Source organism: Gobius niger (genome assembly GCF_951799975.1).
Source record: "Gobius niger genome assembly, chromosome: 19".
Lineage (NCBI taxonomy): Eukaryota > Metazoa > Chordata > Actinopteri > Gobiiformes > Gobiidae > Gobius > Gobius niger.
Genome location: NC_136870.1, coordinates 24,003,674 through 24,017,344, shown reverse-complemented (window position 1 = coordinate 24,017,344; position 13,671 = coordinate 24,003,674).

Genomic DNA, 13,671 nt, shown 5'->3' with positions numbered 1-13,671 from the left:
TTAAGAAAAAACTTGCTTGTTCCATTGGCAAGAATAGGTTGTATCTGCTTTAAGGCCAGACCAAATCCACTAAATCTGTAGATTTAATCACTTAATTCAAGTAGATTTAAGTAATTTCTTAGTATTCTTAGAGTATTCTTTTAGGATTATGGCCTAAAGGGTGTGCTCTGCTAAGACATTTTAAGGTATTGACAGTATTTTTAACATTTCTAGAGTACTTTAACAGGCATTTGATCTATGATTTGGGTCATAATATTTCTCAAAATCATCTCGAGGGCCAGAGTTTGATGATGGCGGGCCGGTTTTGGCCCCCGGGCCTGAGGTTGCCTTCCCCTGGCCTAGATCATTGAAATGATTGAGCACATCCACTTGTTCTGGTTTCAATACATTTAAACTTTATTGAAAGTAATTGTATCTGCTAATGGGGTAAGTGCATTGGTCTTTCCCCGTTAATGCAAAGTGAATAATATTTTGTGGAATGGCACTTGCAGTGAAAAGGTTTTTTTGTCCTGATGATGAAATGTTCTAATTATTATTACAGATAAACACTTTGTTCCACATGTCACCAAATCCACTCCACGACCACAATTGTGAGGTTTATGACTTCAGAAAAACCCTCTCCTCCCCACAATGGAGGCATTATGCTGCTCAGATTGGCACTTTTTGTCGCCGTCTCGACTAAATTGCCGCATTTTTCCCACAAAACCGTTGGCGTGTGAACCTGTCAGTCACAGCGTCGCGCCGTATGACAAACAGGCAGCCCCCGCGCATTTCAATGGAGTCTTTATTTACCGAGGAGAAGTGCGGCCTCGCGATGCGTTCAGGGGAAAATCTGTGGGAGAGGAAAAAAAGAAAAAAAAAATGCTTGTCACTGTCAAATATTAATTAACAAATCTGGTTAACTGCGCTCGTCACGGCTGTCGACTCACGCGTTGGATCTCATAAATAAAATTGCATAGAAATTGAGTAATAGCCGCAATGTGCAAGTGTTGCTAATTTGATTTGGAACAGAGATTTTAATTAATTTATCAGAAAAATAAAACAACTTTTGGCTCGACGTAAAGCTAACGACGTTACAGACTGGCTATCGGCCAATGGGAGTGATTATTCTGATGCAAAGACAGGACATTTATGGATTACTCTTTCAGAATGAACCCAAATGTAAGGTTTGGTTTTATCTGATTTGACGATGCGTTTTAACCCCTGGTCTAACCAAATTCGCCATTACCGAAATCTGAAAGCTTACAGCCTATAGGCCAGTGTAACGGCTCATTTCAAAGACCTACAGAACTCCTCTTAAAGGAACAGATACTGAGATATGTTCTTACCTGAGCTTAGACAAGTTGATACATATCTGTCTGTGGAAGAGCGTTGTAGCTTCCAACTTCATCCCCGTTTGGAGCCATAGGAATACATTGGGAGAGGCCAAATGCTAACAACATCTTTGGTCTTTTTGCGTGACTGAGTGCATGATTGCCCAATCCCGTCAGACCTTGGAAGCTCAGCAGGGAAGGGCCTGGCAGGACTTGGATGGGAGACCGTTTAGGAACATCAGGAAGCCTGGGGCGAATGTAGTGAATGAGTGTTTGGTGGTGGTCGGAGGGGCCGATGGCGCAGACTGGTTGCCTTGCTTCCGTCAGTCTACCCCAGGGCATGTATGGAGTTAACGAATGGTGCAATGTAAAGCGTCTTTGAGTGTCCAGAAAAGCGCTATATAAAACCAATGCATTATTATTGTTATTTATTATTAAAAATGCCGGCCTCAGATGTAAACAAGTCACGGAGGTTTAGCTTCATTGTGAACCGGAGCTACAGCAGCTCTGGGACTTTTACAACAACACACTTCAGTGTTTCTTTACCTAAACACCCAGGATTAAAGGCGGCGACAAGAAAACTTATTTCAGTGGCTGAATCTGCGCTGGGAATGTGTTTGGGTCTCGAGGAGCCTGTTGTAGCTACGAACACACGCTGACGTGCGACCAGAGCGTCAGTGTGACATTTGTGACAAGCGTCTGACTTCAGGTAAACACAAGCGTCTAACTACGGGCTTTAGCCACGTTTTTAACGCCCGAAAAGCATTTGGTCTGTACTCACCTTAAGCCTGGTCCCGTCAGATCTCGAAGCTGAGCAGGAGGGCCTGGTCGGTACTTGGATGGGAGACCGTTTGGAATCGTAAATGGACTCTACTTATATAGCACTTTTCTATCTTTCACAGGCCCAAAGCGTTTTACAGTAAGGAACCAGTCACCCAATCACTCTCTCTATACACCAGTGTATGCAGACACTGGAGGCAAGGAGGGTGAAGTGGATCTTCTAGTTTCAGTAAAACATGTTTTTCTCTTTGTCCAAAACTCGAAACACTCTGTTCCACCTGCTGATGTCATAAAGTGATGCTCCTTCTCCTTCTTCCCTAATTCGTAGCCGTTTTGTCCCTATGGGTTTTCATAAGCTGTCCACATTTTATCTGCTTCATTTCGTCCATTACGACCAGGCCCTGCACCTGAACACCACAGTGATGTTACGTTTTACTGCACAGATCTCGTCTCCTCCTAATCCTCCACCGCGGCGTATTGTAAAAATCTAAAATGGCTCCGTCTCCGCCTCGTCTTTGTGATTCCATTTCTCTCTTGTTTTGTTTCACGATTCCCTGGAGGAGCGTCCAGAGCTCCTCTCCATCAACGCTTGGTCACGTTTTAAAATCTGTCTGCATTTCCAGAACACGGGATATTGTCCTAGACTCCTCTTGCTCTCTTTCTCACATGCAAGTGCTCGTCAGTGTCGGGTCTGGTTCAACTATTTGTTTATTATTTATTTTCCTTTATTTACACAGTAAGTCTCTTGAGACTCGATGTCTCATTTGCAAGAGAGATGTGTCCGTTCACTATGCAACAATAGCGACATAAACGATCATTCGATTAAAGCAGTGCTAACTCTTGCCCCCAGAGGCCATAAGTGCAACTGCAGGTGTTGTAACATGTTGCGTTTTTTTATTGTCCGTGAGAGTAAATACTACGCTGACAGAAAAGACAAAGGGAAGAGGGATTTTGTACATCCAATTACACAATGGAAATCTTTTTTTTTCACTCAAACTTGGCTGTAAATACTGTTTAAGTGGCGCTAGCCCACAGTTAGCTTTGCCCATTAGCCTGTTAGCTTCTCCTTAGCTTCTAGTGTGTATTGGTAGCTCCGAGTCAGTGGTAGGAAAGTTGCAATTGTGGTTTTCTAGCCAGAGACACCAGGGGGAGATGAAAGACCCCCCAATCATCCCATGAACACTTGTATTACCCCCAGAGGGACTACGGAAAGGATTTATTAAGGTAAACAAGTCACTTAGTATTGCGTTATTAGCACAGTTGTGCTATTCCAGGCCTAAAGGCTTTAACTGGGCTGCAGCAGGAGCCTGGGCTGATGTTCCAGATGTAAATGAAGTAACACAACAGTATTTCAACCTCACAGAATAGACTCACAGAATGTGTTTTTGTTGTCGGGCCCCAGGGGAAAGGATTTATTAAGGTAAACAAGTTACTCAGTACTGCTTTAAAAACAATTACAACATCATGAATATAATACTTCAAAACAAGAGCATTCACGTGGTTTTTGTGGAGGTTTGGTGGATTTGTTTACTTTGAGCTTCAGCTTATCGGCTTAACCCATTTGAGACCTACACATTTCTTCTCCTGAGACACTGAAGAGGCACCAAGAGCCCCCACGCCTGCAGCACAGAGGAGGCGTCACAAGAGGAGCTACAGGAAACAAGAAAGGGACAAAGGAGGAGAAGATGGAGAAAGACTGTTGCGGAGTGGACGGAACTGCAGGAGGAAGAGGAAGGAGGAGGCGGAGCTGACTAGTGCAGGACACCACGCTCTGAAGCAGGGATTTCAGAGGATCAGAGGAGACAGAGGGCAGCCAGCAAAACCTGAACCTACAGCAAGGAGGAAGTATCCAAAACTCCACATTTAGCTCATGGGTTTGGGCAGGATTTAGCCTCAACAAACTGTACAAACTGTGCAATGAAAAGGTCCAGGAACTAAACCCGGGACCTTTGTGTAGAACCTTTTTATTTCACCTGTTTGCTGAGGCTGATGGCGCCGCTCCGTCGTTCCCCCGAGGACAGAGGCACATTCCTGGCCCGTCCTCCCGGTTCCGTCCCGGGCCAGAACGCCGTCCATCGCTCACAGTAAATAATGAGCGTGGGTGTGAACCAGGCCACAATTAGAGCGGCTCGTTTAGGCAGGAGTCACCGGGCGGGCGACAGAGGGCCTTCCTGGACCGGAGACAGAGGAGCCGGGACGGGGCCGGGGAGCAGCAGATCAGCGGGAGGAGTCACGGCGGCCATGTTTGTTTGGACAAGCCCGTGATGCAGAAATAGGAGCGGAGTTAACAGGGGACAGAGGTCTGGTTACAGCTTTTATAAACGATGTGGTTTCATTTTGTTTCTCTGTTGCTGTTGGTAAAGCTTTGGCAGAGGCGGGTAGAGCCAAAACATTGACTCAAGAAAGAGAAACAAAACTTACTATACAAGTAGAAGTGGAAAGTAGTGACCCAAATAATTAGTCAAGGTGCAGGTTTCATTTCAGTTCGTTTTAAATCAGTGGTTCTGGGGGGGCTGTGGGCCAGGGACCAGAGGTGAGACAATGGGACCATTTTAAAAAGTGGGGAAAAAGACAAGTAGTCGTTCTAAATCCATCTTACAGTGGCTTAGTGGTTAGTGGTTCTCACACAGTGGGGCGGGGCCTGGATTGAGGTCATTATGTTCCACTTCTGCCCTCCAATGCCGCACAGTGGAGCTGTTTTTGACGTAAATGGACTCGCTCTTCGTCGAATAGCCATACTGTAGGGCAGGGGTCGGCAACGTCAGGCCCAGGGGCCAAAAGCGGCCCTCCATCATCAAACTCTGGCCCTTGAGATGATTTTGAGAAACATTATGACTCAAATCAGAGATCAAATGCCTGTTTAAGTACTCTAGAAATGTGAAAAATGCTGTCAATTCCTTAAAATGTCTTGACAGAGCACCCTTAGGCCATAATCCTGAAAGCATAATCATCTAAATGAAGAAATGACTTATATCTACTTGAATAAAGAGATTAAATCTAAAGTTGGAGTAGATTTGGTCTGACCTTAGAGCAGATAAAACCTATTCTTGCCAATGGAACAAGCAAGTTTTTCCTTAATTCAGATTATTTTGTATAATTTCAAGTGATGAAAAAATATTTTTTCAGTAAAAGTTCATTTGTCTGCTTCCAGTGGGATTTCTATATGTTCGATTGGCATTCGCGTTTTTATCTGATCTTAGATTAGTTGAAACCGACTCGAATTTATTCAAGCGATTTTAAGTAATTTATCTAATTTAAGATGGACATGTTCCCAGTGTATTGCTGGGTTGCAGGTGACATCACAGCGTTCTAAAGGCCTATACTATTATATAGAGGAAAATTATTTTGTTTTTAAGGAAATGTTTGGTCTTGCGCAGAGAGATCATGGACCCAGTGGCTGATATTAATGATAATTTTTCTAATTCATACATTTTCTTTTTAGCTACGACATGTGAAAGTGTAATGCTGTTAATAGGAAAAACTGGCTCCTGCCCCCCGGTGGGCCCGGTGACATCATCACATTCTAGAACCTGCAACCCAGCAATATGATGTACAACACTGGCATGTAGAAAGTGATGCTATACGTCAGGGGTTGGCAAGTTTGCTCGGTGGAGGGCCGGTTTTCTTCATCGTCAAAAGACCAAGGGCCGATCCCTCCAATTGAAGCAATTGACGTAAATCATCACTTGTACATGGGAAAATGGCCATCTTAAATTAGATAAATTACTTAAAATCGCTTGAATAAATTCGAGTCGGTTTGAAGTTTGATCTAAGATCAGATAAAAACACGAATGCCAGTCGAACAAATAGAAATCCAACTGGAAACAGACAAATCAACTTTTACTGAAAAAAATGTTTATTTATCACTTGAAATTATACAAAATAATCTGAATTAAGAAAAATCTTGCAGCTCTAAGGCCAGACCAAATCTACTCCAACTTTAGATTTAATCTCTTTATTCAAGTATAAGTCTAAGGGGGGATGCGGTCTCATTTTGAGAGAATGACGAAAATATGTTAATTTAGAGCAGATTTGCCAAATATTGCCTCTGTTGCAAGAATGATTTTTCTTGCCTTTTACGTTCTCTCATTTCAAGGGTTTTTCATATTGTAGTGTTCAGATTAAGTTCTATTCATTTAAGCCAATTATTACAATTTGATTTCAAGACTTTAGGCACTTTTGTTCAGCCTCTTTCTGCAAGTTGAGATGACATCCCTACCAGTGATTTGCAAAAATGTTCTGAAGAATTATTATGCACAATTCCAGTTTAATCATGCATCCCTCGTTCACCACCTTTTACAAGAACAAAGTCCTGCACCCCCGTAACCCCTTGCACTTGACTCCTGTAGCGCCCTCCCCTCTCTCTCCTCTCTCTCCTCTCTCTCCCCCCTCTGCACCGGGGCTCCTCCAGTCACTGTCAGCCCCAAACACATGATGAATGTGCCCTGTCAACGCAATTCATTCGGGGACCAATTAATTCAGCGGCAACTACTACAGCCATCAGACGAGGAAAAAGTCCAACCGGGGGAGACAGAGGAGGAGACAGAGAGGGAGACAGAGGAGGAGACAGAGAGGGAGACAGAGAGGGAGACAGAGAGGGAGACAAAGAGGGAGACAGAGGAGGAGACAGAGGGGGAGACAGAGAGGGAGACAGAGAGGGAGACAAAGACGGAGACAGAGGAGGAGACATGGGGGAGACAGAGAGGGAGACAGAGGGGGAGAGAGGGAGAGACAGAGGGGGAGAGGAGGAGAGACAGAGGGGGAGACAGAAGGGGAGACAGAGGGGGAGAGAGGGAGAGACAGAGGGGGAGACAGAGGGAGAGACAGAGGAGGAGACAGAGGAGGAGACAGAGAGGGAGACAGAGGAGGAGACAGAGGAGGAGACAGACAGGGAGACAGAGAGGGAGACAGAGGGGGAGACAGAGGGGGAGACCGAGGAGGAGACAGAGAGGGAGACCGAGGAGGAGACAGAGAGGGAGACAGAGAGGGAGACAGAGGGGGAGACAGAGGGAGAGAGAGGGGGGGAGACAGAGGAGGAGACAGAGAGGGAGACAGAGGAGGAGACAGAGAGGGAGACAGAGAGGGAGACAGAGGGGGAGACAGAGGGAGAGAGAGGGGGGGAGACAGAGGAGGAGACAGAGAGGGAGACAGAGGAGGAGACAGAGAGGGAGACAGAGAGGGAGACAGAGGGGGAGACAGAGGGAGAGAGAGGGGGGGAGACAGAGGAGGAGACAGAGGAGGAGACAGAGGGGGGGAGACAGAGAGGGGAGAGGGGGAGACAGAGGAGGAGACAGAGGGAGAGAGAGGGGGGGAGACAGAGGGGGAGACAGAGGGGGAGACAGAGAGGGGGGGGAGACAGAGGGGGGGAGACAGAGGGGGGAGAGGGGGAGACAGAGGAGGAGACAGAGGGAGAGAGAGGGGGGGAGACAGAGGGAGAGAGAGGGGGGGGAGACAGAGGGGGAGACAGAGGGGGAGACAGGGGGGGAGACAGAGGGAGACAGAGAGGGAGACGGGGGGAGATAGAAAAGGAGACAGAGAGGGAGACGGGGGGGAGACAGAGGGGGAGACAGAGGGAGTGAGAGGGGGAGACAGAGGGGGAGACAGGGGGGGAGACAAAGGGGGAGATGGGGGGGAGACAGAGAGGGAGACAAAGGAGGAGAACAGCGTGAAAGACAGAAGAGAGATCTCAGAAATCCTGCTCGACAAATCTGCCCGTTCATTGTAAGATAAAGGTTTCTCTAATGATTCGATTCAAGAGAGATTAAATCTAACGTTCCTGATCTGACCAAGTTTACTTTGCTTGTTTGATGACATTTCTCACTTGAAATAAGAAAGTAAAACTGCCTGAACCTGAAAAAGGAAGTGTGAAGGATGGGGAGTCCACACTACATTACTATTAAACAAGTGGAGATTCACAGGGAGTGTTAGATGTTAGGGAGTGACCAGATGTTCTAGTTTACCCAGGACAGTCCCAATTTTGAAGCCTCTGTCCCATGTCCCTTGGATTTCTCCAGTGTTGTCCTGTCAGGGCCTTCTCTGCTCGCCCTGGCCACATGAAGAAAAAAGAACTGTAAAATGACTTAATAGTTGCTTATCTTGGTATTGTTGAGGTGCAACTGTAATTTCCCAGTTTGGCAGTGCGTCCCCAGGCCCTGCTGCGTTTCAGTAGCGCCCCCTGCGTTTTCCTCGCCTGGGGAAACCGCTGATGTAACTGCGCATGGGCAAGACGTCCCAGAACATCAGAACAAGTGCAGCTCAACTAAACCAGATAAACAAAACATTTATATTGTGAAATGTCCGAAGCATTGGTCCGAACGAGGAAAAATGAAGTGGAATTTTGGTGCCGCTTCCTCATGAAGAGCTTCGATAGCAAAGCAACAGGAACGACAGCGGGACGTAGACGCTTGGCCCCGGAAGTGATTTTTTTTTCCTAGGATGGGAATGGCCACATTTGAGAACAACCCTAGTTTAAAGTGATCCAAACTACTCCTAGACCTAAACCTGACCCTTACCTTAAAGGGATATTTCAGGATTTTTGACATAGGGCCTCATTTCCTAGTTATCCAGAGTGTTGCTGATTTCTGGAGATTTTGTTGTTGTTGTAATTCATGCAATTCAATTTTGAGGGACTATTTTGTAGCAGATCACTCCGCCGCTGCGTAGCTTATACAACCACGAATGGTTGTATAAGCTGGTTAAATTATTATATCGACACAGACATGTATATGGTTAGTCTGGTGTTATAAGTGATTTGCCTCAGGTGCACTGTGGAGCAGGTCAGACAGTTTTTAATGCAGGCTAGCTGATACCATAGAAATCCGCTAGCCTTGCACTAGCCTAGCGCCACGACACTCTTCAAATATAAGAACTGCATGAATTACAAAAATAAAATCTCCAGAAACACTCTGGATAACTAGGAAATGAGGCCCTACGTCAAAAATTGATTGAAAAAGCCCTTTCCCATCCTAGGAGAAAAAAATTAGCGCCCAGGACAGAAGAGCTTCCCCACATCAGCTGCGCTGGGACTCGGGCAGGGGAACAGCTACGGGACTATGAGTGCTAAAAAAGGCGTCGCTGGGCGTCTCACACTGTAGGTCTAGTATCTTTTTGTTACTTTGGATTTTATGGAAATCTGGTCACCCAACAAGCCCCTAAAAAATGAATAAAAGTCCTATGGGACATTTCTAAATTGTCACGCCTACAACTTAAATGCACTAGCCCTAAATGTTGGTCTGTTTCCCCGGTGTGAGAGAGCGAGAGAGAGAGGGGGGGGGAATATGGGGGGGTTGGTTTGGGGAGTGCAGAGGACGGATCCTGACAGAAGTGGTCATTATATGGTTTGGTGCTCTGGAGACAGCGCTGTCATAGGGGCTCAGTGTGACGGGAGTCCCCTGTGCTTTATATTAATGATCCGAGCGGCGTCGGGGCGCGTCACTGTCGGCTGTCACCGCCGCCGCCGCCAACCAGCGCCGCAGCCAACCAGCGCCGCAGCCCAGGCCCAACGCACGACTGCAGACTACAGAGGGGGAAACACGCCGTCACACATGTAGATACCGCGGTTTGAAGGATTTCAGGCGGGGCTCGGGTCGCTGCAGGCTTTATGTGGTGATGCTTTTCGCCCTCTTGTGGTTCTGTCCGCCTTTGAACGGGTGAAGGGAATCTTATTTGTGTAACGTGTGTAGGCTGTCAGTCATCCAGGAGTTCCCCATTGTAGAGATAGATCGCCTCCATCTTTACAAGCTTCTTCTCGCTCTTGTAGTCAAATGTCAAGGACTCGATTGGCAAAAGACGGATAGAGTTTATACAGATATGAAGAAAGTATATACGTTTGTTAAGTGTGACCTCATGACTTCTGCTTCCGGGTCCTAGCATACCGGCTAATATGCAAAAAACATTAAAAACTCTTTAAAAAAAACATCAATATTTCTGAAACTCAGCGGGGAGTGACTGAACATACTTATTTCTCAGACTCATTAGCCAAAAATGCCGCACCTACTGCTAAAAAAAGTATTATTTACTAAAGTATGGGTTTGGGAAATGTTGAACTTTTTGGAGAAATTCGCGAGCGTCGACCAATCAGGAGCTTTCCCCAACAGTGACGTACGTTGTAGCTGATCCACGGGGGCAGATCCTATGCCGGCCCTCAGATGTAAACAAGTCACGGAGGTTTAGCTTCGTTGTGAACCGGAGCTACAGCAGCTCTGGGACTTTTACAAAGACACACTTCAGTGTTTCTGTACCTAAACACCCAGGATTAAAAGCAGCAACAAGAAAACTTATTTCAGTGGCTGAATCTGTGCTGGGAATGTGTTTGGGCCTCGAGGACGCCTGTTGTAGCATTACCACCAGAGAAAGCTAATGCTAAGCTAAACATGCATAAAATGAAGTCAATAAAACCACCATCTACATAAAGAACAATGATCACACACTGAGCTGGGCTGGCTCATGTTGTAGTTTATTACTCACATCATCTACAATTAGCTCCGGGAGAAAACCCCAGCTTGTTAGCTCAGTTAGCTCACATTGAGCTCCGGTTTTCTCCCATGAAAACAAGCATTAAGCACTAATAACGTCAATGAAGCCGTAGCGACATAGACATATGACGATCACACACTGAGCCGGCCTTCACGCATTTGTGGTTTATTGCAGACTTTTAATCAACAATGAACTGTAGCAGGTATTTTTTAGGCAAGAGCTACTTCCAAGATGGCTACGAACACACTCTGAGCTGACGTACGGCCACAGCTTTACTTCAGGCTATGGGTCAGAGCACAGTAGCAGTAGCCAGTGACTTCCCATCAGTGTCTGTGCAGGACGTTGCTAATCTTTTTTGGGAAAGTAGCAAGACAGGAAGAACCACAAGACCTATTTAAACTCTGAAGGGGTCAGGACTATCAACACACCCACTTCTTTACATTGTAGGCTCGGTCTTATTTACTGTTCTCTCAAACTATCTTCTCTTTCTTGTCTTTCCTAAAAAACGTGTGTTAGTGGCTGTGGACCACTGCTGTTCCTACGGTGCTGATACATTTTCTTGTGCAGTTTTGTTTCGTCCATGCACTGTTCACTGCACTCTTCCTTACACTGAATGGAAACCGCTTCATCGCTCTGTTTCGTATCTTCAGGATGTGCTCATTTTAGCTTCAAGGTGTCCACTTGATTGAAATAAACTGGGATTTTGTGCTGTAGTTTCCCCCCCCCCCGACTCCAGACACGTAACGGCCTGTAGCTGACATAATAAAATACAGAGCTCTTGTTCAACGGAGCGGGGAAATCAAAAAGCATTTTAAGCCTGTTATTCCTAATCTGCCTCTCTCTCTCTTCCATCTAAAGTCCATTCTGCTCCTCTGGGCCTCTCCATTTGAGCTCCATTTTGTGGCTAAGCAGTTACAAATGTGGCATGTGATGACAATAATAAGGGCTGATCCCACTTAGCCTGCAGGATGTGAGCGGAATACCAAAGACCTGCAGCGCGGCGTCTGCAGCGCGGAGCAGCATCGGGACACCCATACGCCAGAGGAGGAAGTGCAGCTGGCACCGACCTTTTAGCCTCGGGGAGACACGTTCTGCGGGCGCCAGGTGGAGAGAGACACGGGACGAACTGAGAGCGCCGTTATGAGCGAGGGCAACACGACGCCGTAGAAGGTTTTGGTGGTAATTCTTCAGAAAACCAATCACAGAACAGCGGATGTGACGACAAAAGCGGGAAAGCGTTGAAGATGCTGCTTGTGTGGTTTAGGGTCTGTTGGGGGTATTTTTAATCAAGAATGAGATAAAGTCTGAAGTTGCATGTTAAATGAGGGCTCACTCCTCCATCATGAGGGTCAGTCTCTCTCTCTCTCTAATGGTGCTGGAGTTTGGAGTTGCTCAGATGGACATGAGGCTGGAAGACTTTGAGAATGGTTCAGGGCTTGGGAGGGATTCTGTCAGAGCAGGACCAGTTTTTACATGCATTTGTATGTACTTTGAGTGGTGCCTTTGTAGTTTTGTAAATGTGTGTAAGTAGAACGAGGTGTGAGTGTAAAAATGGGGGGAAATGTGTTTTTTTTTTGACGGAATAATCTTTTTTTTTTTTTTACTTCTCTCACATTACTTCTCTCATTACTTCTCTCTCATCCCTTCTCTCTCTCTCTCTTCTCTCTCATTCTCTCTCCTCTCCTCACACACTCTTCTGTTTTTCTTTTCTTTCTCTCTCGCTTTTTTCTCTCTCTTCCCTCCCTTGTCTCCCTTCGTTTGCACTCTTCTCTCTTTCCCTTCTCTTTCGCTTTCTTCTCTCTCTTCTCTCTCTCCCTTCTCTCTTTCCTTTCTCTCTCTTCAACTTCTCTGTCTCCTGTCTCATTCTCCCTTTACTTTCGCTCTTCTTTCTCTCTCGCTTTCTTCTCTCTCTTCTCTCCCTTTGTTTGCACTCCTCTCTCTATCCCATTCTCTCTCTCCCTTCTCTTTCGCTCTTCTCCTTCGCTTTCTTCTCTTTTCTCTCCCTTGTATCCCTATTTCTTTCTCTCTCTTTCAATTCTCTCTCTCTTCTTTTTCGCTCCTCTTTCTCTCTCTCACTCCCTCCCTCCCTCTCTCTCTCCCTCTCTCTCTCTCCCTCTCTCTCTTCCTCTCTGTTTCTTTCCCTCTCTCTCTCCCCCCTCTCGCTCTCTCCCTCTCTCTCTCTTCCTCTCTGTTTCTTTCCCTCTCTCTCTCCCTCCCTCTCTCTCTCTCTCTCTTCCCTCCCTTGTCTCCCTTCATTTGCACTCTTCTCTCTTTCCCTTCTCTTTCGCTTTCTTCTCTCTCTTCTCTCTCTCCCTTCTCTCTTTCCTTTCTCTCTCTTCAACTTCTCTGTCTCCTGTCTCATTCTCCCTTTACTTTCGCTCTTCTTTCTCTCTCGCTTTCTTCTCTCTCTTCTCTCTCTTCTCTCCCTTTGTTTGCACTCCTCTCTCTATCCCATTCTCTCTCTCCCTTCTCTTTCGCTCTTCTCCTTCGCTTTCTTCTCTTTTCTCTCCCTTGTATCCCTATTTCTTTCTCTCTCTTTCAATTCTCTCTCTCTTCATTTTCGCTCCTCTTTCTCTCTCACTCCCTCCCTCCCTCTCTCTCTCCCTCTCTCTTCTCTCTCTTCTTCTCCCTCCCGCTCTCTCCCTCTCTCTCTCTTCCTCTCTCTTTCTTTCCCTCTCTCTCTCCCCCTCTCGCTCTCTCCCCCCTTTCTCTCTCCCTCCCTCTCTCTCTCTCTCTCTCTCTCCCTCTTCCTCTCCCTCCCTCTCTCTCTCTTCTCTCCCTCCCCTCTCTCTCTCTCTTCCTCCCTCTCTCCCCCCTTTCTCTCTCTTCCTCTCTCTCCCTCTCTCTCTCTTCCTCTCCCTCTCTCCCCCCTTTCTCTCTCTCTGCAAATGTCCCTCTAATCGCCCTCTTCATTCCGCCGTGGCCTTATTAACAGCACATTCGTTTCCATCGCTCTGTCCAGCCCTCTCCACAGCCCTCTCCTCTCACAAAAGCCTCTCCAAACCGCGCTCCAAATGCAAACACAACACCATTAAACTCAAATTAATTCTTTCGAAGCCACAAAATCTACCGGTTCAAACGCATCTTAATTGCTTTAGCCCCA